The sequence below is a fragment of the Ambystoma mexicanum genome, chromosome 4p (genome assembly GCF_040938575.1).
Source record: "Ambystoma mexicanum isolate Mex_15411 chromosome 4p, UKY_AmexF1_1, whole genome shotgun sequence".
Taxonomy (NCBI): Eukaryota; Metazoa; Chordata; class Amphibia; order Caudata; family Ambystomatidae; genus Ambystoma; species Ambystoma mexicanum.
Genome location: NC_090927.1, coordinates 95,801,977 through 95,824,856, shown reverse-complemented (window position 1 = coordinate 95,824,856; position 22,880 = coordinate 95,801,977). Strand labels below are relative to the sequence as shown.

General features: G+C 46.4%; 1 protein-coding gene across 2 annotated transcripts in view; it reads right to left on the bottom strand.

The window, feature by feature from the left end:
• The window catches only part of LOC138453022 (probable G-protein coupled receptor 139), a 258,219-nt gene that overhangs the window by 220,784 nt on the left and 14,555 nt on the right, over positions 1-22,880 (bottom strand). The window contains exon 1 of one of the 2 annotated variants that reach the window (XM_069605438.1): positions 19,082-19,185. The exons of the other annotated variant lie outside the window; for it this stretch is intronic. The gene's annotated coding sequence lies outside the window, so the exon portion shown is untranslated. Of the gene's footprint in view, positions 1-19,081; positions 19,186-22,880 lie in introns of those variants that run through there. 2 annotated transcript variants of the gene reach the window in all.

Here is a 22,880-nt window from a genome sequence, read left to right as displayed (position 1 = left end):
ACAGAATGGTCTTGCATCGGATTCCCCAACTCACCGGCTGTGTTGATTTCTCTGGAGCTGCTTTGATCCTGGAGCCAAGGACGGTACCAAAGCGGCTGCAGCTCATCCCCAACTCGCTCTGTCACGCAGGAGGACTTTGGGTATCTATGACACACAATGCAGGACTCTTTAATTTGGTTTGCTGGCCTTACACTTTCCAATCTGAAGGTTTCTGGAAAGTAATGGTTTCTTGGTGGAAAGGTCAATGGTATCCCCCTCCTTGCTTTCCCCTCTCGATTTGCCGCCTTTCTCCCCTCGTTCAGCTGCTGTCTGGAAAATGCTATTCCTTTGTGTGCTTTGCCATCGTTCAGAGTGTGCTCTCGTGCTTGCTCTGCCTTTCATCTGTGTGGGGAAGCTTAATGGGAGTAAGGTGTGAGTCATTAACCATAATTGCCTGACTCTGCCTCACAACAGTATTGGGACATGTCCGGTGTAATGCTCAGGTGTGAGTCGGTTTTCTCCCAGAGTGGCCTGTCCATGAGAAAGTGTTTGTGTAGGGAAAGGGAGATAGGTAAAGTTCCTAAGTATCCTACCTGGTAGGGTGGGGAAAAGGTGTTAAAGGGGAAGGGATACTGTGTCTCACCATCCGGCTTCCCACTCCCACTCCCCAAGGACTCCTCTCCCATGTGATCCTCCCGCACTGGTCTACCCCTAGGAACTGAATTCAAAAGCGATGGCTGTGTCCTGGCCACCTGGATGACAGATCCTCTGGTACTAGTCTGTGAGGCAACTTCTGGTTTCTCACACAGGGCTTTCTCAAATGAACACACTTTACACACACTTGCACACTTGTGGCTTCACAAAGGTTCACAAGGTGAAGGGCTCTCTTTCTCTCCTCTTAACCTCTCACAGGCTTTGATTCCCTTATGTACGAGTCCCAGACAGTTTTGCAAATATTTCCGAGGTGAGGGTTTTTCTTTTCCCCCCTTGACCTCTCTCGGGCTTTGCCTCTGAAAATCATTCTCTTTAAGAGATATCTAGTCTCTCCTGTTGATCTCTCTCAGGCTTTCATCCCCTTAAGTACAAGTCTCAGACAGTTTTTCAAAAATTCACGGCGTGAGGGGTTTTCTTCTCCCCCCTTGCCCTCTCTTGGGCTTTGCCCCCAAAAATTATTCTCTTTAAGAAATATCCAGTCTCTCCTTCTTTCTCATATGTTTCATTCCCTTCTATTTCCCTTCAGTAGGCTTGCTGAAGTGCCTCAGTGTCCCTGCTTCCCTTGGTTGGACTCACTGTATCTCTATGGCATGCGTTGTCTCCACCGCAGCAAAACTGCAACGGCTCTTTGGCTTCCTGTGCCTTTTCTTTAGGTTCACCACTTCACGCTCGCCTGCTCTGGGTGTCTTTGGGCTAAAACGGCATGGAGGATGCCTTTTGGTACTAGCGCATGCCGGGAAGCCTTACTTCCCCTTCGCCTGACGTCCTCACCACTGTATCGCATCTCCTGCAGTCTGCTCTCATCTGTCTCTTCTGTGAGCTGGTCGGCTCCACAGACCTTGCAGCAGCAATCCTTGGGTCAGCACCGAGAGAAGTAGCGTTCTCCAGCCAGCATATCTCAGCTGTAGCGGATTCAAACTACCCGCTTTTAGCTGTATTTCCCAAGTGAGGGAGCCTCCAGCTTTTCTCTGGCACACTGCTAGTGCCCAAGGGTTCACGCCCTTTTCTGGGCCCCATGTGATTCCCAGGGTTCCTGCAGTAGTCCCCAGTTCTCCACCAGCTGTTGGGGTGCAAGGGTTTCTCCTCCACTGCTCTTGGATAGCAGTCCAAGGCTCCTTCTTCTGCTACAAACTAATCCTGTAGCCATGTCCTCCAGTGAGGGCCTCTTGCACACTTCTTGAGTCTTTCCTTGCTTTTATACTGGCTCTGGCCAACAGGATTTTGGGAAATACTAGACTGCTGTATGTTGTTCTTACAAGTAATCCTCCTTACTCCATTCTTCTCCCTCGTCACAGTACTCATCGTATAACTACCTTGTGAGTCATTGGGGATCTTCCTCGTCACAATACCGGCAAAGGAATTTTCATCCAGCCAACTCTTATTCTTTCTTGTCCCAGTACTTTTTAGGGGAATGGTAGGATAAGTACAAGCCATGTGTCCATTATTTATTTATTTTTATTTTATTGTACATTCGTAAGGCGCTTATACAGCAAGTAAATTGTGTTTCAAGGTGCCCACAGGGCAACAGCGAGGGAACATGGGAAAGAAAGGCAAATACAATTATAACAAATAAAGAGAGGGGCGGTCCAACTAGGCCTTGTTACAATTCAGAACGTGCAAGTGCAGAAGGGATTTTCCCTACGGTTGTAGGATGGGGGTCTAGGGTCTCCTAATTGGTGGGGATACTGCGTCTTATCTGATGATGTCTTATCATCCCCCTGAGAGACGACTCCCCTCATGTGATCCTCCCTCAAACAGCCATCCCCAGGGTCAGGATCAGGTAGTGGCTGCTGTCCCCTGGCCACATGAGGAGATGTTACCCCCGGGAAAGAAGTGATGACGTCACACACTCATCACAGTATGTTACTATATAAGTCAGGCACCCAGTTCAGTGTGGAGGCTGAGAGGAAAGGTGGCTCTTGCTTGGAGAAGGCTGGAGAACCAAGACTGCTGTAGAGGAGAGGTACTACAGAGACGCTGGACAAAGAAGTGTGCTGCACATGGGCGCTGGAGAAGTGGCAGCAGGAGAGGGGATGAGGTGATCTGTGCAGTAGACAGTTAAAGGGGAGAGAAAGGAGGGAAAGAGGGAGGAAGAAAAACCTGGAGTGGAGTAGTAGGAGGAGACCAGAGCAAAGGGAAGGAAGGAGGAACTAAAACATGGAGTGAAATTCAAGGAAGGAGTAACATTAGAGGGATGGAGGAAGGAAGTATGAACAAGGGTGAAGTGAAAGGTGGCAACAACAAGCCAAGGTGGTAGAAAGGGGTCACTGAGAGATCAGCAAGAGGAGGAGGTAGGTGAGACTGAGAACGAGACGTCTTCAGGCGAGGAGAGTGAAGATGCCTGTCCTGGGTTGATGGGGAATGGAAGAACATAAGGAAAGCATTAGAGATAAGAGATCAGGACTTTATTAAAGCATTGAAAAGAGAGGCAAAGAGCCAGGTGCAGGCTAGTCAGCCAGTGGTAGGAGTATCCAGAGGGCCATGTCAGGCCCTAGCCAGATGTAAGAGGCTGGAGGAGGTTCCAGTGGAGGTCAGGGAGCCTAGTGGTCATTTAGAGAGAAGGTGGGGAGAACAGTGTCAGGAAGGAAAGCTAGAAGACATTGCCGCCTTTCTCCTGGCAAACCCAATGCCATCTGTAAGAGAATCCAGCGAGTACTGCAGAACATCAAGGACTGGCTTAGTCTTGGGATACAGGCCCCAGGAAAGCCTGCATCTTGACTCGAAGGAGCAGAAGCAGGGTTTGTGACATGCTGCCGTCTCTCGGGAGGAGTGAGGTAACTTATCTGAGAGTTTGCAATGGTGATGGCTGAGACCGGTAAGCCTGACCACTCCCCCTAATAATGGGAAAGCCACCATAGGAGACATTTGTGGAAGAAGGCCATCCTATGTTTTGTGATTTCTTTGGGGAAGTTGGCTCACCCCTGTACGCAGTCCCTAATAGAAATCTTGAACTCAGAGTTTCTGGTCTTGGCATACGTCTTGGTCCCAAATGTCTAATCTGTGACAGCAGCAAAGTGACAAAGTGTTTGCTCTTCAGATTCTCCCCTGCCTGACAGTTACCGTAAAGGGCAGGATCGTGCACCCCAAGAAGGGCAAAACAAAAGCTACCCTATTTCATTTAAATCAAGGCATGTGTATTTAATGTTGAAAATACTATTGCTGCCTGTATTACTTGGAATGCACTTCTGTTTACTGCTGAAATCAGTTGCCACTACAAACAGAATGTGTGTGGGATTAGCTGTGACAGGTCACCTCTGGGTCAACAGACCTGTATGAGTCAATGAGTGAGAGTTCAGTGAAAACGCAATACTAAAGTTATTGATCCTTGAATGAAATAAAACTGCTGTAAAGGCATGCAGGAGCAGGCCAAGCTTAGTCTCTGCTTTCCTAATACCCTGTGGCAATACACAGCCTCTCCCTAGCCCCTTTGGCCCACTGGGTTGCATTGTCAACCAGTTAGTCCTGTTATGGGTGACTTGTCATCCCTGGGAGGGGGGTTAGTGCATTCTACTCTTGCAAGGTGATGTCATTTGCATCTTAGCCCAAGTATTCGATCAGTTAGGTCCCTTCTCCAAGGAGGTCAGAAGATGGGGCGGAATGCCACAAAAGTGCCTGGGGATTTGTGTGGTCTCATGCAGAAGGGATGTGATCTAGTAGTTCGGGCTGGACTGCCCCTTTGCGCGCGGGACCAAATCTGATTTGCATATAGTCTTTCCCCTTCTGTAATGGCTTGGCAGGTGAAGAGCGATAGTCTGGAGGGTTGCCCAGAGCAATTGCCAGAGCTTTAAGATTAATTCTAAACCTTCCAGCCATCACCTCCTTTGTTTTACAAAAGTGGCAGATGGTATTATGTCCAAAACATATCAAATATAGGCAGGTCACAAGATCATCTTTCAGAGGTAGCAAGGCAAGCTGCAGAGTACACCCTATCAGAATTGGTGGAATGCCGTACGGTCGAGAACGTGTCGGCGATACGTTCCCTAGCCCAGAACTAGTAGGGTTTGCAGTGATTGTGCCATGGTTCATTCATCCTATTTGATAATATGGAGGTCTTTGCTCTAGCGGCAAAATAATCAACTAGGGAAGCTTGGCCAGCTGTAGAGGTAGGTAGTACTGTGACAATATCTTAGACTGACAAGGCAACGTCCTAGATGGAACCAACCTACCCAGGCGGTGTCACATTCTTGGACATGCCAAACAACCCAGGCCTCGCCCAGTAGCCCTTTCTGGAGCAGGAAGTAGCCCACGCCCCCTGAATTATCCCACAGACAACTGGTTTTAGAGACAAAGCTGTCAGTACAATAACCCAAGGGGGAGGGAGCAAAGGAGAATGACACAAAAAAACAGTCTACGCTTAAAGCTCCTGATGTTCCCCCATTGTAAACAGCATCTTGTTCTTGTTCAGTCTTCCATATGTAGTTGGGGGATGTATCTAAAACACTTGGTGGGGGGCAGGTGTAGGCCGGTGAAGCAATGCACTGTGTTCTTACTTTGAAGTACTTGACCCGGCTCTTATCTGTTTCCAGCAACCCCTGCGTACCTTAGATTCTAAACCACCCCGTATGAAAAGTCAGGAAAAGATTCTCCAAACCCTCTAGACAGAAATACTAGGTTAAGGGAAAGCTATACCACACACGTAAAGGCAGACAGAGGAAGGCCGGTGTATGTTTCTTATAGTTCTTACAATTGGTTGGATTATAGAGCTTCTAACATCAACCCCAGTACACCAGCAGTTTTATTTTTTTATGCAAAAATGGTAATCACGCTATGTACTATAAAACATTAATACTATTATTACTAAGCAGCTGCTTTAAAACTGAGAAAGAGTCCTTATTTTATATATATAAAGGTCAAAATGTGATTGTGGGTTTGTGGCTTGGCAAAGCATTGTCCCTTATACAATTCCACATCATTTCACCAATCTGCATCAAAGTTTGCATAGTTACCTGTTAGCACCCTCCGGACATTACTGGCTACATAACATTTGGACAAGCCACCCCTTTACCCGCATTTCAGCACCTTTGCACATGAGACGGTTGCCTGAAATCGGCAAAACATCAATGTGGTCGCAGAAGGACCCTTCTCTACACGAGGAACAAGACATAGCGACTTCGAAAACCACATTTCAAGGCCCTTGGATGCACGGTTTCTGAGATATTTGCACCACAATGCACCACAATGAACAGCACCACGCCAGGGTGAGGCGACAGGTGCGGAGAGAGCACAGAAGATCCCAGCATGCCGCAGCACACCAACTCTCGCCTCCCCGCAACGTCTGCTCCGGGGTACGGCAGCCAGCCACACACGCCCATTCTCAGTGCAGTTTACTTCAGAGTGCAAAGTACATCAAGCGATAAGCGAATCGGAAACAGCGGCCGACAGGATCATTGATTTTCAACAATTGATGAGAGTGTTGTCACGTCTGTCTACAGGACCTGTTCGGAGAATGGGTAGTTTTTGCCAGTATCAATATTAAAAGTCCTTACAGAATGCACTTTATATTAGCAAAAGTGAAAACAAAAGATCCTTACTTCAGAGACAGCCTGACATTGTGCTGCACATGATTGAGGCACTCACCTCCTTCTCTTGGAGAGTGCCGCGTATGTCAGGAGCAGCCCGGGTGGTGGCAGTGAAGGAGCGGCGCTCCCTGTTGCCACAGAGAACGCACAACAAGTGGGCCGGCGGTGAGTCTTGACACAGCGCTCCTCCTGCCAAAGGACCACCGCATGAAATGTGTCCCTGGCCAGAGGAGCTCCCCTCCTGGGAACGGGGGGCCACATTCAGCCAAGGCGTGATCCACTAGATAGCCACGGTTTTGAAGAGGCTGAGCAGAGCGCCATGCTCAACCGTCTGGTGTCAAGGCTGGGCTTTTCTCAATTGATCTATGGGGACTCCCCTCACACCTCTATAAAAGATGCATATTTGCTTGTGTTTCAAAGGTCCCCGGCGTGGCACACGTGTATGGATTGGAAACCCTTCCATTTCTTCACAGGGAGGTTACAAGTAGTTACAAAATAACCAGGTACTTCAAAATTAACCAAGTAATTAAGAGAGGTTGGTGGCCGTTACCCCATGTAGGCCGAATCCCCTTCCCCCAGAGTATTGTATGCTGACACCAGTGGTTCTCACACAGGCTGCAACTGAGCTACAGAATAACTGGGCAAGTTGTCGACGGCTTGTGTGAAAAACGGTTTAAAAATTATGCCATCAAATAACCCGGAAGTATGATGTTCAGGAAAGGAAGTCCAAGAGCCATTTTATTCCGGGTGGAACCCCTCTCTAGTCAGTCAGTTGTTTCAGAAACTTAAGTACTTAATTGATTTAAATGAACAGGGCTCAGGGTCCCTTTCCTGTATTGGTGAATGGCACCCACTCATCTCAGTGGTGTGTGACAAGTGGTCAGGTGCTGTCCTCGGACTTTTAAAAGCGCGACCGCCATATTGGCAATTCTTAAAATTCAAAATGTCACCTTTCGTCAATGCAAAACAATCTGGATGGTTCGGAGAATATTATTTTACCTCAGGATAAGTCATGTCACAAATTTGAATACCATGCACCATTAATGTAGATCAAACGCAGAAGCTAAGGTTTGTCAGTGCTCAGTCCGCTGCTTTTGCCCTGATTCTGCGCAAAGGAAACAGTACAACATGTGACATGGATATCCAGGAACAGGAACAATACCCCATCACATGGCACTGCATTGAAATTGCAATCCTGTGGGATTTCTGTGCAACAAGCATGTTATCCACTAACATCTGGATGTTAAGGGCAAATCCAGAGTAGGCACAGTGTAGCTCAGAAGACTATTTTGCAAGGTTATTTAATAAAGAGTTTTCTCTTTATAATCCATAATGGACTTGCATGGGGGGTATTCCTGAAAATAATTAAAATTGTGATCTTATCCGCTAGTACTTATGATACATAAACACATGAAAATAATATTAGTAATTTAGTCCTTGTCATCCTTGTGTAGTCATATTAAGACCTCACCTTTCGCAACTGAAAATATAGCAACCAAATAATAGTGACATTATCATGAACATATAATTAATATGAAAGTCTCGAGAGGATAGCTCAGGGGAAACGCACTGCGGAGCAACACAGGTTAGATCCCCAGGTCCGCACTTAGAAACCTCTGGGTGTTAAGTGCGATATAAATAACCAATTATAATCATTTCAATGATAATAAGATAATATCCTCAATAAAAGGCGATATTAAATTATAGCAAATAACTATAATGCAGTGTCTGGTTTTCTTCTCCGTTCTTAACTACAAATCGTCTAAAAATAAAATCACAAAACTAAACACATGACAAATTGCACAAGCTTTTGAAAAAGCACTACAAGCGCAGATGCAAACATGTCAGCAATCTGTTCTTTTACTTTCCTTAATATGTCAAATTGGTCCACTATTTTACATTAATTCATGCAATACCAACTGGATGGAGATTCATTTACTTGATGCCAAGAGCAATTCTTTCTGAGAGGAGCTGTGTATTCATATGTTTAGTATTTCTTTTGAAAAATCGAGTTTCTTTAACTCACACATTAATAAGAACTTGATGGTATAAATAATGAAGCAAGAACACATTCTTCTGGCAAGAATAATACTAAGAAGAAGACTACAAAAGAGCAGGCACTTGTACTAAATGGTACCAGATAAAGACTCAGAATCAGATGTTCATTTGGAAGCTATGTTGGTGACGCGCAGGCAGTGTTACCATCACAGTTTAATATAGAAGACAGGTATAGCTGACATATGAGATCATGAGTAGCAGTGCGTGTACCGACACCCGGCACCAGTCTACCGGCCTTGCCCACGCAGAGAGGGCATCAGCGCTCCTGCAAATATGCCAGTTATTACTGATGTATGGACCATCCAATAGAGTGAAGGCCATGTGCCCACTTCTGGCTCAGAAACATTTGAGAAGCATTCATGCCTTGCCATTTACCTCTGAGACACCAAAAGCAGCTGCTTGATGACACAGATGGCACAACAATCACTTCAGATTTTAGAGGCGGTCCACGTTTTTTTAATGATGAATTGGTGGGTCCTAGTGCCATCCCTCCCTGTCATCTTATAGTCCCACCTCCTCCCACACAAAGGCATCCCAGGTTAGTATATACAGAGGGTTGACCCCTAGGGTCTAATTCTTTCACCTATTCTGTTGCCTTCTCTAACTAAACTCCCTCAGGAACTTCCTAACGTTCCATGCTCTGACCAGTTGTTAGCGGTCTACTGGGCGTTGGGAAATTTGTGCCATACAGACACTCTGTTGGATTCAGTTCCTCTTCTACCACGGACACTCTCTCCTCTCCCTCTCCTACTATTCCCTCCCTCCACCTCTTCTCTTCACTCCTCCCTCCAAGCTTCTGTCCCGCTGACATCTACCACTCTTTCTAGGTCTCACCTCCACCCTTTTATGCTACTCCTCCCTCCTTCCCACTCCTACTCCCACCACCACATTACTAATCCCTCCCCCACACTATTACTCCCTCCTCCACATTACTATTTCATCCTCCACACTACTGCCATTATTCCACTCCACCTTCTACTCAAGCACCCTCCTTTCACTCCTACAAGCCCTTCACATTTACGTCCTGCACTTCCTCTCGTAAATGCACTTGCACTCTTTTAAACACACTCACAACGCAACACATCCTCTCACTAACCAATGCTTCACCTGCTTCAAAAGTCAACTTCACAATCTGCTCCACCATCATTCTTCCTGCAGGTGTCTTGGTCTGCCACCTCTACATCCTGTGACCCCACCCGAACAACCCAGAACTTTCTGTTTCCTGTTCCTTCCTTTAACCCTCCTCCCATGGGCGTAATTTTAGGGGGGGGTCAGGGGTGTTTGCCCCTCCCCCCCCAACTTTCATGGCACACCATTTTGTCCCCATTCATTTGGCTGGGGCACCTTTTCTTCAGATGTCATGTCCCCCCCAACATTTTCAGCAAAGTTTCACCACTGCCTCCTCCCTATCTCCTGATTGGTCCTTTGACCTGGTCAATCTAGCACGGTCTTCCTCACCAAGGAGGGATCATCGCTACAATAGGTTTGAAAATGTGGATTAAATCTGCCCCCTTTCTCTGCATGTTGCCGCTGTGCTTCAGGAATGGCAGTCCAAGCTGCACAGTGTTCGTGTCCGTGTAAGGGGACCGAAGCACGGTTCCCCTTTTGTTAAGTATAGTTTGTTGGAGCAGCCGCACCTCTTTTGCAAGTCCCTGGTGGACTAAGGGCCGTGCCCTGAACTCCTCCTCTGGTGTCCTGTGGCTTCTGGGACTGCCGCTTAGGAGCTCCACCTCCTGTCTTTATTGCTCCCCACCCTGTGGTGCTAATTGCACAGCGCTCGTGTACGTTGGCTCATGTGGAAACCGGGTCTCTCTTTCTCCGGTTTCTCCGTTTGGTTTCTTTCTTCTCAGCCGGAGCATTCAGAAGTCAGCCGTTGGATTCAGAAGTCTCTGTGTGGGGTGCTGACGGTTCTCTGCCTCATGGGTGTTCCCCTTCCTGACATGTTGGGTTTCTGGGTGATAGGTAAGGTGTGATGCAATTTGGTTCTGCATATATACAAGTTGGCACATGGGGAGGGGACAGGAATCGAGGCGCTCCCAGCTGACACAGTCCCCTTCTGGAGTAGGACCGATACTGAATTTCGCCCTGGTGGTCGCCCCACCCCAGGCTATCCCCTCCTGATGAGGTCAGGGGTCTGACATTATCACAAGGACAGAGGAATTCTCATGGCTACACCATCCCAAAACGTTTTTATTGTCGCCCCAAAATACAGAAAAGAATTAGACGACCAACAGGAAGGCCGATTGTCTTCCAACGGAGGAGTTTTTTTCAACCACTTTAAATAAAAGCAGTCTATTTTCTGCAGCAATTGATTGCAAGAAAGGAACCTTTCACCAAAGACACAACAGATAAAGTAAGGTGGAAGCTTTAAAGATGGATTAAGGATATTTCTACTATTGACACGTCATGTCAACTCATTATACATCAGCATCCCATAGGACAGTTTGGGTAAAAGCGGCTGAGCGGGGCAATCAAGAAGTGAACCCCTGATTCTGATTCTTGATTATGATCTCAAAGAGTGTTCTTCCAAGCACATGACTCTAACAAATAAATAAACAAATAAAAGGTATTTCTATGGGCGCAAATTTCCTGCCTAATTTGGTCGACCTAATTATGCATGGATTTGAAGCAATATGGATCTTCACTGTTGAGATGTCTGGTAACATTTTACTTTATGCCAGTTTTATCAATTATTGATTTTTTTTTTTTTGAAGGAATCGGAAACGCCTTTTATGATTTCCGTGGAACAAATTGCATCTGACTATCACATTCATTATGATATGTTCCCAAAAGCAAATTTGTTTTTTTAGAAACCATGGTTCATCGTGAACAGCAGAAATTAGCCTGTAAATTATTCAGAAAAGCAATTGACCATAATGTATTATTACATGAGCGTCATACCACACTCGCAATCTTATACCAGCATGACCTTATTCTTCATTTCTTAGGATGACGCGTAAAAAGTGAAGGAATGCAAACAAAGATTTTTGAATAGGGCATGAGGCATATGCATATCACACACAGCCGATTGTGTGTCACTTTTTGTGCTTCTGACGAATCTGAGGATGTTATCCCTTCGCGCCTAACGGGAGACCTTTCCCATAGGTAGAGGGGCGGTGCGTCCACAGTACAATAGTCCCCCTTGGGGTGGTGCACCGTGGAAGGATCACATGGGAGAGGAACGACCATTTCCAGAGAACGTGGTATTCAACTGATTCAGTAGACCCTTCCTTCTTCCCCAAAGCAAAGTCTACTTCCCTGTTCCCAGACTGTGTTAATATCTGGTATTGTGAGGCTATCCAACATAATATGTTAGAGCTAACCAGCAGCCCTGGAAATACCAAATGCTTCCCATATAGCTCTAATATAAGTACTGTGAAGAAGAAGAGGACAAGGAGCATGATGATCACTCCCAGGAACCGTAGTGAACGGTCTAGTCTCTCACCGTACTTGATTGGCTCAGGGAAATACAAAACTGTAGAGGGAAACCAAAAGAGAGAGAGCCATCTTCCAGTGAGGAAGTCCGGGAAACGCCGACCCGGAATGCATGGAACCAGAGACGCCGAGCACGCAGCCGAACGGGAGCGAGAAAGCGGTCAGAGGAGGTGGGGCTCCTTTTCACACTGCCCAACCAAAACACCGTGCATCCCCAGGTCTGGCCAGCTGCCAAAGAGCAAAGCCCCATCCCGAGAAGGCAGAAGGGATTGGCGGAGCGACCCGCAACGAGATGGGATACCAGAATAAAGATTAATAGTCAGGGATGCCGCTGACTGCAGAGAATGCTGCCGGAGCCTCAGAGGGAAGCACTGTTGCCCAGAAGATGAGCACCAGAGGAGCAGGTACACAGGCAGAGTAAAAGGTGCTGGAGGTCCAAGAGGTCTCGGGGAGCAACCGTAGAACAAGATTAAGAGGGTCTGGGACCCTGAAAGAAGCAGAGAGAGGGCAGAAGGGTGCATATGGTTGTTAGGAGAGTAAACCAAGCTATTGCAACAACACAGTGTGACTCTGGGATCCGCACCCACATGAGAACGAATGAATAGGATTCTATGGGACCCCAAATGAAGCAGAGACAATACAGAAGGGAGCACATGCTTGGCAGGAGAGTAAACCAAGTCATTGCAATAGAATATTTGCGAGTCTGGGTCCTGTGTCCATATAAGAGTCGAAGAATAAGAGGGTCTGGGACCCTGAGAGAAACAGAGATAGTCCACGAGAGGACTCATACTTGGCAGGAGAGTAAACCATGCTTTTGCAATTACACATTGCAAGTCTGGGACTCACACCTACATCAGAGGTTGAGAATAAGGGGGTCAAGAACCCTGGAAGTAAAACAGACAAGAAGAAAACCTATGCGTGGCAGGGAAGTCCACCAAGCTGGTATGATAAAGAACTGCAAGTCTGGGACTCACACCCTTGTGAAAATATAATATAAAAGCACCGTCGCCTACAAAAATACTGGGTCTGGAACACAAAGAAAGGAAAGTAGAACCAGAAGGAATCCAGGAGAAAGGAGCAAAACCCTAATCCTTGGAGTTATATATTGAGGAGCATTTATTTTTCTCAATTGTGATCACCCGAGACTTTGGGAACTTTTCTGTTGGCCAGAGTTGCCATGAACCCTTTTAATTGGGAAGATGTAGGTTGTTAGCGTTGGGGACAGAAGTAGGTTTTTTTAACACGACAGTAACAGACTTTTTATGTTGACATCTTGACATATTCACGAGTTCTCTTTGAGGCAGGGAACCCCTTCCTAGTTTTAGGGATATAGAGGCATTTTCCCAAACCTTTACTGGTTCATGAAGGTTTATAACCAAAAACATACCACGTTGGTTTCCAAGCCTTACTCTTGCACCCTTACATGTTATAGACGTTGCTTTGATGCACTGAACATGTGAGTACACTGTGTTTGCCAAAGGGGTGGAGGATTGGTGAAGAGTAGAAGTTGCTGTAAAAAAAATGACTTTAACCTAATGGGATGGTTCTGCTTTTATAGAAGTAAGTGTGCTTTTATTGCTAAATAGTGCTGTTGAATGACTCAGTCATTTTGTTTGGATTTGTAGGCACCTCACAAAGGAAATCCGAGGATTCTGAAACATGTTTTGGGAATAGGAGAAGCTTTGAACTTAAGTAGTATTTAAAATAGGAGAATTTGCAAAAAAAATGTATACTGAAAATGTGAAAAAAGATGGGTTGTCCTGTGTTTGAGTGAGTGGGGGGCGGTGGTCCAAGGGAAGTGTAGAGATAATCGCGGGGCCACAAGTCTCGCGAGAGGTTGCACGCGACCCGGAAGAGGAGAGAGAGCACGAAGCCGTCATTACGGGAGCAGAGAGAACACGGAGCAAGTCGAGCTCCCCAGCGCTCCTCTCTACAGAGAAATTAAACTCCTTTTCTGACAGTGTGGCAAGTTATCATCCAGCACAGTTGAGGGCCAGTTGCCCCAGGGCTTTATGGATGTATGTTAATGATTCCTGCAATTGCTGGTATTGATGCCGCAAGAAAGTGTTGAGCCTTTAACACTGAAGCTTCCCGCATATTATTACACAACAGGACGGTGTACCAAATGTGTCATTATATTACTTTCCGTCTACTTCCAAGTGGCTGCTCTGCAGCACAGATGACAAACTGAGATTGAATGACTGTGTGTGGCCGCACTTTGCCATGTTAGAAAGGCCCAGACTGCATGTGCCTCGGCACTCCGTTTATTTACCCTGGAATTCTCTTGAGTGACCGCATGTAGCGGTCAGAGGCTCAGGAATCCGGGCGTGATATGATATGACATTTTATTTATAGCGCACCTATACACAGGTGTGTGACCGTGTCATGGGGATAAACCGTTAGGAACTCTGTCAGGTGCGCGCAGCACGGATAAGTAATGCAGCGGTCGCTACAATGGATTCCTATGGACTACGCCTGCTACCAGCACGTGCGGCAACTCTGCCCGGAATCAAAATACAGAAAGTCTATCAGATTTCCTGCTCAGTACAGATAACCATTCACGGAGTGTCCTCACAGGATACCCGTACCATGTGAGAAATGTATTGAGAGTGGGGGTGAAGAAGAAGGCTAGTGGTCGTTACTTCAAAGCAATGGTGGCAGTGGAAAAAATGATGTGGTACTCTGGCTGCATCCAAAACAGAGGGAGTGGGCTGGCCGGACAGATGGGGGGGGTGGTGTGAGAGGGGCAGTACGGGTAGGGGGGACCAGTATCACAAACCTTGGCTGAACAGTGAAGCAGCGATTTGAAACCACTCTGCAATTTTGATTACATACCTTCCAAGCTGGTATCCAGTGATTTTAACGAAAACTTTTTCAGAGACGCATTTTTGTACCGAAACAATGTTATCAAAAAAACAACTAATTTATTTTGTAAATATATATGGGGGTGGGGTAAGGGGTTAAAACAGGTGGTGAGGGGTTTGGGTGGGGTTACACACATAGGGAAATGGGGGGCATGGTGGGGGACCCCACAAAATAAAAAGTAAAAAATAATTCTGTGACTATTTCGGTAAAATTGTTTCGGTAAAACATGCTTCTCTGTTAAAGTTTTCGGTAAAATCACATTGAACCTTCCAAGCTTTACTTGGTACAAATAGTTTGGATTTCAAGGCCTACAGTAATAATGTCTTATAGAGTTTACGTACAAGTGTGCATAATAAAGCCACATGACAACATGTAAATCCTTATAGCAACATGATAAGCCAAAAGCATATCATTGTGGCCTTAATTTTCACATCCTGAATTGGGAAATTATAAATCCCAGAATGCAACATAATGCCAACCTGAAAACTCTTTTTAACCCCACTGTAGGTTCACTGATTTAAGACCTGTAATAAAATATGTTGTGAAATGAAGTCTTTGTCGCAAACCTCCAACTCTTTCTTATTCATGATGTTGAAAACAATTGATTAGTGGCATACAGCAACTTTAATTTTTTGCACATCCAGATAGTAGTCATCATGGATCAACACATCTGTAAATGGGCGCTTTGTGTCGCTCACTTTAACTAGCACAGATTTGCAAGGTAACTGGAGCTTTGCGAGCTCTTTGAGTCGGAAATGGTCCATCATGCGTATGAAAGGCTTTGACTTCCACTGGTGAAAGAAATGTGTTTGCAACCTGAGCACCTTAATGAACTGCAGAGCCACTGATGCTGTGTGTGTATCTGCCTAGCTGAGACCTGGGAAACGGAACGTGCTTGAATGTCCGGCCTAAGCCGATTCCATACTTGGCTCGAGAGAAAGAGAAGGTGCCCGGACGCTTTTCTTGAGCCTTTGAACTAAGGCTCTGTAAAAAGCAAACAATCTAGTGGTACGCCCTACCAATGATTTATATTACACTTCCATCTCTGCTTCATAGCCTTAAAAAAACTTCTGGGTTTGTCTGTAGCTTGTGTTTATCATTCAGTTAGGGAAGTCCTGCCCAAGTAAATTCCTGGCCTTGAGGGCATTATTTTATAGGTAACATGCGTGCACGTCGCGGCCCGACCGTAGGCTGCTAAAATTGTAGCGCAGAGACGGTGTGGCTCCATTACTGCTTCCTACAGGGGTGAGCAATTCCAGCCAATTACAGCTCTTAGATAACAGGTTTCCTCTCCACCGAGACTAGGGAGAGACTCATTGGCTCTAATTGGAGCGATTAAAGTAGCTTGTGGTGTGAGTACCCCTGGGAGGAGAACACGAGGGCAGGTGATGGGAGGGGGCTGCAGATGAAGCTCAGCGTCCCCGCTGGTTTCAAGGGAGGAGAAACACTGCTTTGGTTCTCCTGCACCATTCAAGCCATCCAGACGTACGTACAGGGGCTAAACCAGACCAAAACTTCCAGGGTGGACAGGGGGGTGAGGAGATGCTAACACTTCATATGTCGGGAGGGGGCAAACGTACTTATGTGCAGGGGCGTAGGAGACACATAAAATCTGGGGGGGACAGAGGACATCTTGGGGACTTTGCTTTTTTAATTTATTTATTGTGTTTTATATATATGTGTTATTTTTATATATTGGATATTTATACAGCGCTTATACAACAAAAACAGTGTTTCAAAGTGCCACAAGGCAAAAGGGAAGGGAACAAATAAACAATGGAAAGGTAATGAATAAATAATAAACCAAACAGCGGTCCTACTAGGCTTTGGGATATTCAGAATGTGCAAGTGCAGTGACAAGGAAGAGGGGGGCAGACTCAGGGGGGTAAGTGCTACAGGGTCCCCCAGTATGTTATAAAAGATGAATTAATTAATCTCACCTAAGGCCTTGGTAATTACTGTTCTGGGCTCAGAGGGGGGTGACCAGTGCTCACTTTGCTTGGATGGGCTTCATTGGTCAAAGAGACATACCTTCAAGCCCTGAAAGCACAAATTCTGCACTCAATTAGTTGAGCCACTCTTCTATCACCGGAAATGCATCGGGATCCAACAGCACCGAGGACATGATTTAGTTTAGTTTCTGGGCCATCCACATTTATCATGCATTTTCCATGTCCCCACACAACCTTTGCCGGGTGCACTTGAGAAGCACTTCGCACACCAATTTGCAGACAGTGCCATAAAGTTCAAAGACAGCCAAGGCCCACAATGGTTGCACGGGACCCAGCCTACTGACCTAGGACAAATGCACCCCCTGAGTTCACTCCAGAATGCCCCGTTTTCCTCTAATGTCTGTATTGGTCCACACCTTCCTTGCTGCGGGGCCTGCTCCATGTAGGTGTCCCTCTTTCAGAAGATAAATATGTTCTCATGCGATGCCACTCAATGCTAATCAAGAAAGCTAACCCCCATCTATAGAAAACCTAACCCCCATCTATTGCAGCCATTCAGGAGTTACTACCACCCACAGTGCGCCCTGCCACTATGCAGCCAGGAGGAGGTCTCCTCTAAAGAGTGCGCTGCCATCCCAGATGCTGGGAGTAGGCAGCACACTTCATCCCGAATGCCAGTAGCATGCTTTCATTTGTTCCTTAAATAACATTTTAGGGAATATGGTTTGTTTTGATTTTCGGCTTAAAAAAGGGTACATGAATTCAACTGGTACATTTAACTCGGCGGATTGCTGTACATTTCATTTCAATTAGGCATGTTTTCCAAGACTAATTAAACATATTCTTTTTCTGTACGGCTCTGATATTATAGCCACAGCTTCATTACTGCTGGCAATGAGGAAATGTTATTTACTCACCTTTGCACAGGCTGATATTCCTCCCCTCTTTCTACCCTCTCCTCCCGCGCCGACATGCTTAGTCACTCTCTGTCCTTTTATTTACCACCCCGCCCGCCCTTTAGGCTTTCTCGAGTTTGCCTCCCCTGTCCTCAATTCATTGTCGCCCCTTCCCCTGGTTTCCACGGTGCTCATGTATCCACGGCCATCATGTCGCGCGCCCCTCTCTCTGCACATAGAACTCGAGCCGCTTCTCGGTACCTTGTGCTTAGCCCCCTCTTCTCCAAGTGAGTTCTCTCTTTAAAGACCTCTCCTACTCCGATCCTCACCCCCAGCCACTACACCCCTCTCCTCCATGTTCTGGTCTGCTCTCCTGCCCCTTCTTTCTCTCTTTCTTTCTCTATCTCTTTCTTTCTTTCTCCATTCATTTAATGAGTGTCCTCCTCCTGTCTTCCTCTCCCCATCTTTCCCCATCCCCTTCGCTTTCCTGCTGTTTCACTCGCCCACACAAAGGTCCCTTCCTCTACCATCTCATCCCTGTCTCCAATCTCCCAGGCCCTTCATTCTCTGCCATTTCACATTTCTCTTTCTGCCCCAACCCCCCTTTGCTTCTGTGACCGGTCCCCCACGCCCCGGCTTCAGCCCACATAGTTTGGGATTCAAAGAAACGTCCAGTCTCATTTAAAGAGGGCCTCAATTTCAGAAAAACGGAGAAAGTGCCCCGGTGCCCAATTACAAACATTATGATGCTGTAAAATTGCCCCCCTATCTGCTTCTCAAACAGGAACTCAGCAATGACCACTCTCTTACCGCATTTGCATAACATAATTTCCCCTCTTATGATGTGCAGGCGTTCTGCTGATTGCTTATTTTAAACTGTGACTCACTGGTTTCGATTGAGTTTGTACTGCAATGAAAGATACATGTCGCAAATGATGACCAGTCTCTGCACAAACGCACAATATGGCGGCTTCAGTTCTGCCAGCCTGCTGTGGAATGGCGAAAGGTACGCCTCAGCTGCCTCAGAGTTTCAGCAACCAGAAGGAGATGGGCTGGGGTGGCCGTCACCCAGTGACACAGCGGAATAGAAAAGGCGGGGTGGATGAACATGAGGGACCTGTCTAAGTCTCACAAGGTATTTGCCCCACTCCCTCATGTCATTTGGGACGAGCCGGATCAAAATCGCACCTGTCCGATCTGCTGGGAGTTGGCAAGGGGACCCTAAATCAATGCTAGCAGGCTCAGGCCAGGAGGTGCTACGCCTGCCCAGAAGGACTATAGTTGAACCAGGTCAGGGAGCATGGGCCCTGTGCACAGAGCCCGGAACGACTAGATGACATTCCCTGCCAGCTTGGCGTGTACGGTGTACCCCACAACTCCAGGCAGACACCTGGTTACTTTCCCCCACCTACGTTATGACTGTATCTGCCCAGTAGGGCCCAACACAACATCACACACATATACACACACAGTGTGTGTGTGTGTGATGTTGTGTCGGGCCTTGCTGGGCAGATACAACAGTCGTTTCGTAACTTTCCTGTTTGAGAAGCATGTGACACACATATGCTTCTCAAACAGGAAAGTTAAGAAACGACTGTTGTATCTGCCCAGCAGGGCCCGACTGCCAACACGACATCACACACACACAGGACACTTGACTTACCTTAGGTAGCTGACGAGTAGAGTCTGTTTCTCTCCCTCCTCGATAACGCCGTCAGCGTAGGCCGGCCCACCCTTCAAGTTCTCATTCAACAGAACGAGAGCACGCATCACTGCCTGGCTTCTCCCTTCGTTCTGGAAATGCAGGCTGAGGCTGCGCAGAAGCGCACTGCACTGGGGCCCGTGCAATTTGTTCCCCAGCGGCCCGGGCACGTTCTAAATGCGCAGGCGGGTGGCACGCATGAGCGAGCTGCAAGCAAATGTACCTTTAGCCTGCAGACAGTTTGAAGAAGAACTTTTACTTTTGCACGCTGATGGGGTGGCTGCAGCAACCTGCAGACGTATAAGCACTGCAGACAGTGCAGTGCACTGCACTGCGCACGACACGACACAACAAACACTTTTATTCTGGGGGGGATAAATGCTATTATAATTGTGGGGGGGGGATTTGTCCCACCTGTCCGCCCCATGTCCTACGCCCATGCTTATATGGGGCTGTTATCTGCAAAAACATGTTTGAGGGAACTAGTACCAAGTAGGCAGCAAATGGGGCCATGGGGTGCCCATCAGGCCAATGGCACTGCCTCTATAAATAATAGGATTGAAGGACAAAATGCATATTTCTACTAGTACTTGCCAGCATGGTAATCCTGTGGTTGGGATTGTTCTAATTATTTGCCCAGCATCACACACTTTGGTTTAGCAGTGAAGCCAGGATTTTAACCCAGCAATTTAGACAATTTACCACATACCTTTCAAATCCAGTTATTAGAAATATTGCTTTTGGCTTCCGAGAGCCACAATAATAAGGATTCAAGGAGTTTCCTTGTAAAGTGCACAAATCACCCAATGTGACCTTACAATATTTAAATTCTAATATTATCGTCTTGAGACCGAGATTATTTTTGTAGCTGCATTTGGCCCTCCCTGAATGGAAGGCCAAAATTCCCAGAATGCAGTGCGACTATTTTTTCATCTTGAACAAGTAGACCTCCTGGATGTATACTTGCTATAAAAAGAAGCTTTATTTTGTGAGTCGCTTTCTTTCTGTGGGACTTCTTGACCAAATGTGGTGTTTGGGGCAACTAACTTCTTTACGCATTCCAGAGCGATCCTTCTGCTGAAACCTCAATGTTAAAACCAGCCATAACGTTACCCTTCACTGAAACCAGACACTTAAGGGCTGCTGTGATGGTGTGTTGTCTCCTGGCCCCTTTTACCTTTCAAAGCACTCCCCTGACATGCAGTGCCAACATCCCATCACCATTTCAATTTCCCAAAAATACATGCATACGAAAAGCACAGTTGCTAGCAATTAAATGCTTTTCAGAAGTAATTGCCAGTCCTTTATTAACAGTGCAGCCCCAGGCACAGTTTATCATCTGTGTCCTGTCCTTTCTTTAGCACCACCAACAAGCCGACACTATTGCATTAGAGTACAGATAGGGATAAATGGCAAATGAGGGACACAAAGCTTGTAGGTGTTGTTTGATTATTTGCCCACCTATTAACTGCCCAGGGTCATGCTAGTCCCTAAGGCCATTACCACTCCATTCCTGCTGTGACAAACCTGAGGGATTTTCCCTTCCCAGTCCCCGAAGGTACGTCACTATTGGATCCCAACCCTGGGGGCGGACTAGCGAGGTAGGATCACCTGGGTGGAGGGTCCTCTAGGATTGGGGAGGGATTACCCAAAGCTGAGACATGGTATCCCCTGTTCCAAACACCCTCTACCCTGATATTTCCCTCAGCCTACTCTCAACCATACCCCTGATTGTCCTTGAACTCTCCTTGTTTAAACTGTCACAATACCATCCCGATAGAACAGCTACATAGAGGGACTCTACTATTTTCATGAATGTCCCGTTAACAAGGTCAGGTGAGGTCAGGCACGGAATGAACATTGTAGCCACCTGAAGCCTGTTAATACTCCTCAGGTGTATAAAAGGAGTGAACAAATTAGATACAGGGATGGAGTTGGAGGTGGAGAAGGAGCCTGAGTCAGAGACCGAGCAAAGAGGCTGTTGAGAAGGCCTCAGCACCCCAACGGAGGTTGGTGGAGAACGGTGTGCCGAGACATGGAGAGGTCGTGGATTGATAGGGCCAGAGAAAGCAAAGCCAGGGAGCCGTGTCTCCAAGGAGCCAGAAGGGTATGGCTTGCAAAGCTGCTCTTTAAGGACAGAATCATTGAAGGTGTTTGTTCCCCTGGGCCAGAGAGACCGCCCAGGAGTGTCGGAGAGTCGAATGGGCGAGCGAGGAGTCCCTGACCTTGACACAGAAAACCCATAACAGCTACGCTGATCACAACTGGTGAGTTCAAAGTCAGAAGGGAACCCGATTGGTGAAAGATGCTAAGCGCAAGAGACTTAAAATGTAGCCAGAGAAGGACAAGCATAGGATGAAAAATGCGCTGAAGAGAAAGCGTCAATTGTCCATTGTGAACTGTAAATATTGTATGAACAGAAAGGAAACAAAGTAACGGAATGGTAGCGTGTATGCTTACACGTTGTGGAAAGACTTTGTTGAAAGTGAAGTTATCTCTCCGAAGTGCAGGGGAGCTGTGCGAAGCTCGAAGTGGAGCTAAATGTAAAGCACAAGTGGTGAGCTGCACGAGACAGGAAGAGCAAGCTGAGACCTTGAAATATTAGAGGAACTTTGGAGACAGAGTGCCTGGGGCATGATGCCATGAGAACCAACGTGTCGGAGTGGTCATGCATAGGGCAAAGTAATCTGTGCACATTCAGAAGTCTCTGATACAAAGAATTGGTGAACTGTGATAAGTTGTGGAATTGTTGGGGAATGGAACCCCTGTTGAAACAAGAGTAAGAATCAAAAGTGAAAGAATCTTGTTTTAAAGCCTTTAAATTGAACTTTGTGAAACCTGTGAACCAGTGATTGAAAGTCAAAAGCATCTGAAGAGTATTGGAACTGTAAATTGGGAAACCAAGAGGGCTGTTGAATCTAGGGAACAGGAAAGCCCGGAGAAGCCTGAAAGGAAGTTATAAGAATCATTTAAGTCTATGTAACTTTGGTGATCCCGAGCAGTTTAAGCTTGGGTAAGATAGCTGTGGGACAGCTCCATTTTCATTGAAAGAACTTTGGAGAAGAGAGCTACTGCAGTGCTATCCTAACATTACTTTTGAAACAGAGGTCAAAAGCCACATGGCCCTCTAACTGGTATTTTCCAAAAATGAGACAAAACAGAGTGGATTGCGGTATGCCAAATGCAAGGTAACCCAGCTTTACTTGCAATGTTGAACTGGGGGAAAATGAAGATTAACAGCCAAGCTCTCACTCATGGTTTTTCTCCACATCTCAACAGGAAACAGCAGTTTATGTAGCCATTTTGATGTCTTAGTTATGAAAACCTATTGCTCCTGGTCAATGGTTACCTCTACTAAGCTACATATAATTCTATATGTTCAACAATAATGATTGGACAATTCTTTATCTAAGGTCCCACCCATAAAACATCCCATAAAATGTGTTACATCATTATGCTTAAATATTATTGGTATGCTCTAAATTACTTCTGCGGTGAAAAGGACATGTGCTTATCAGTTAACATGCGGTCACACTCTCCATGAACTGGCGGCATAATGGACATGTTTTATGTAGATGGAAGGAGAGGACAAGCATATCGCTGTTGTTCTTAATAAAATAAAACAGCCCATGTTATTTCCACCATGATTTCCTGAGCTTTCAAGGACCAACTTCTAATAATTGCGGCATTCCTACCCTCGCAACAGTAACTGCCATTCTGTTCTTGACACATTTATGAATACTGTTATTATGAATCCTGC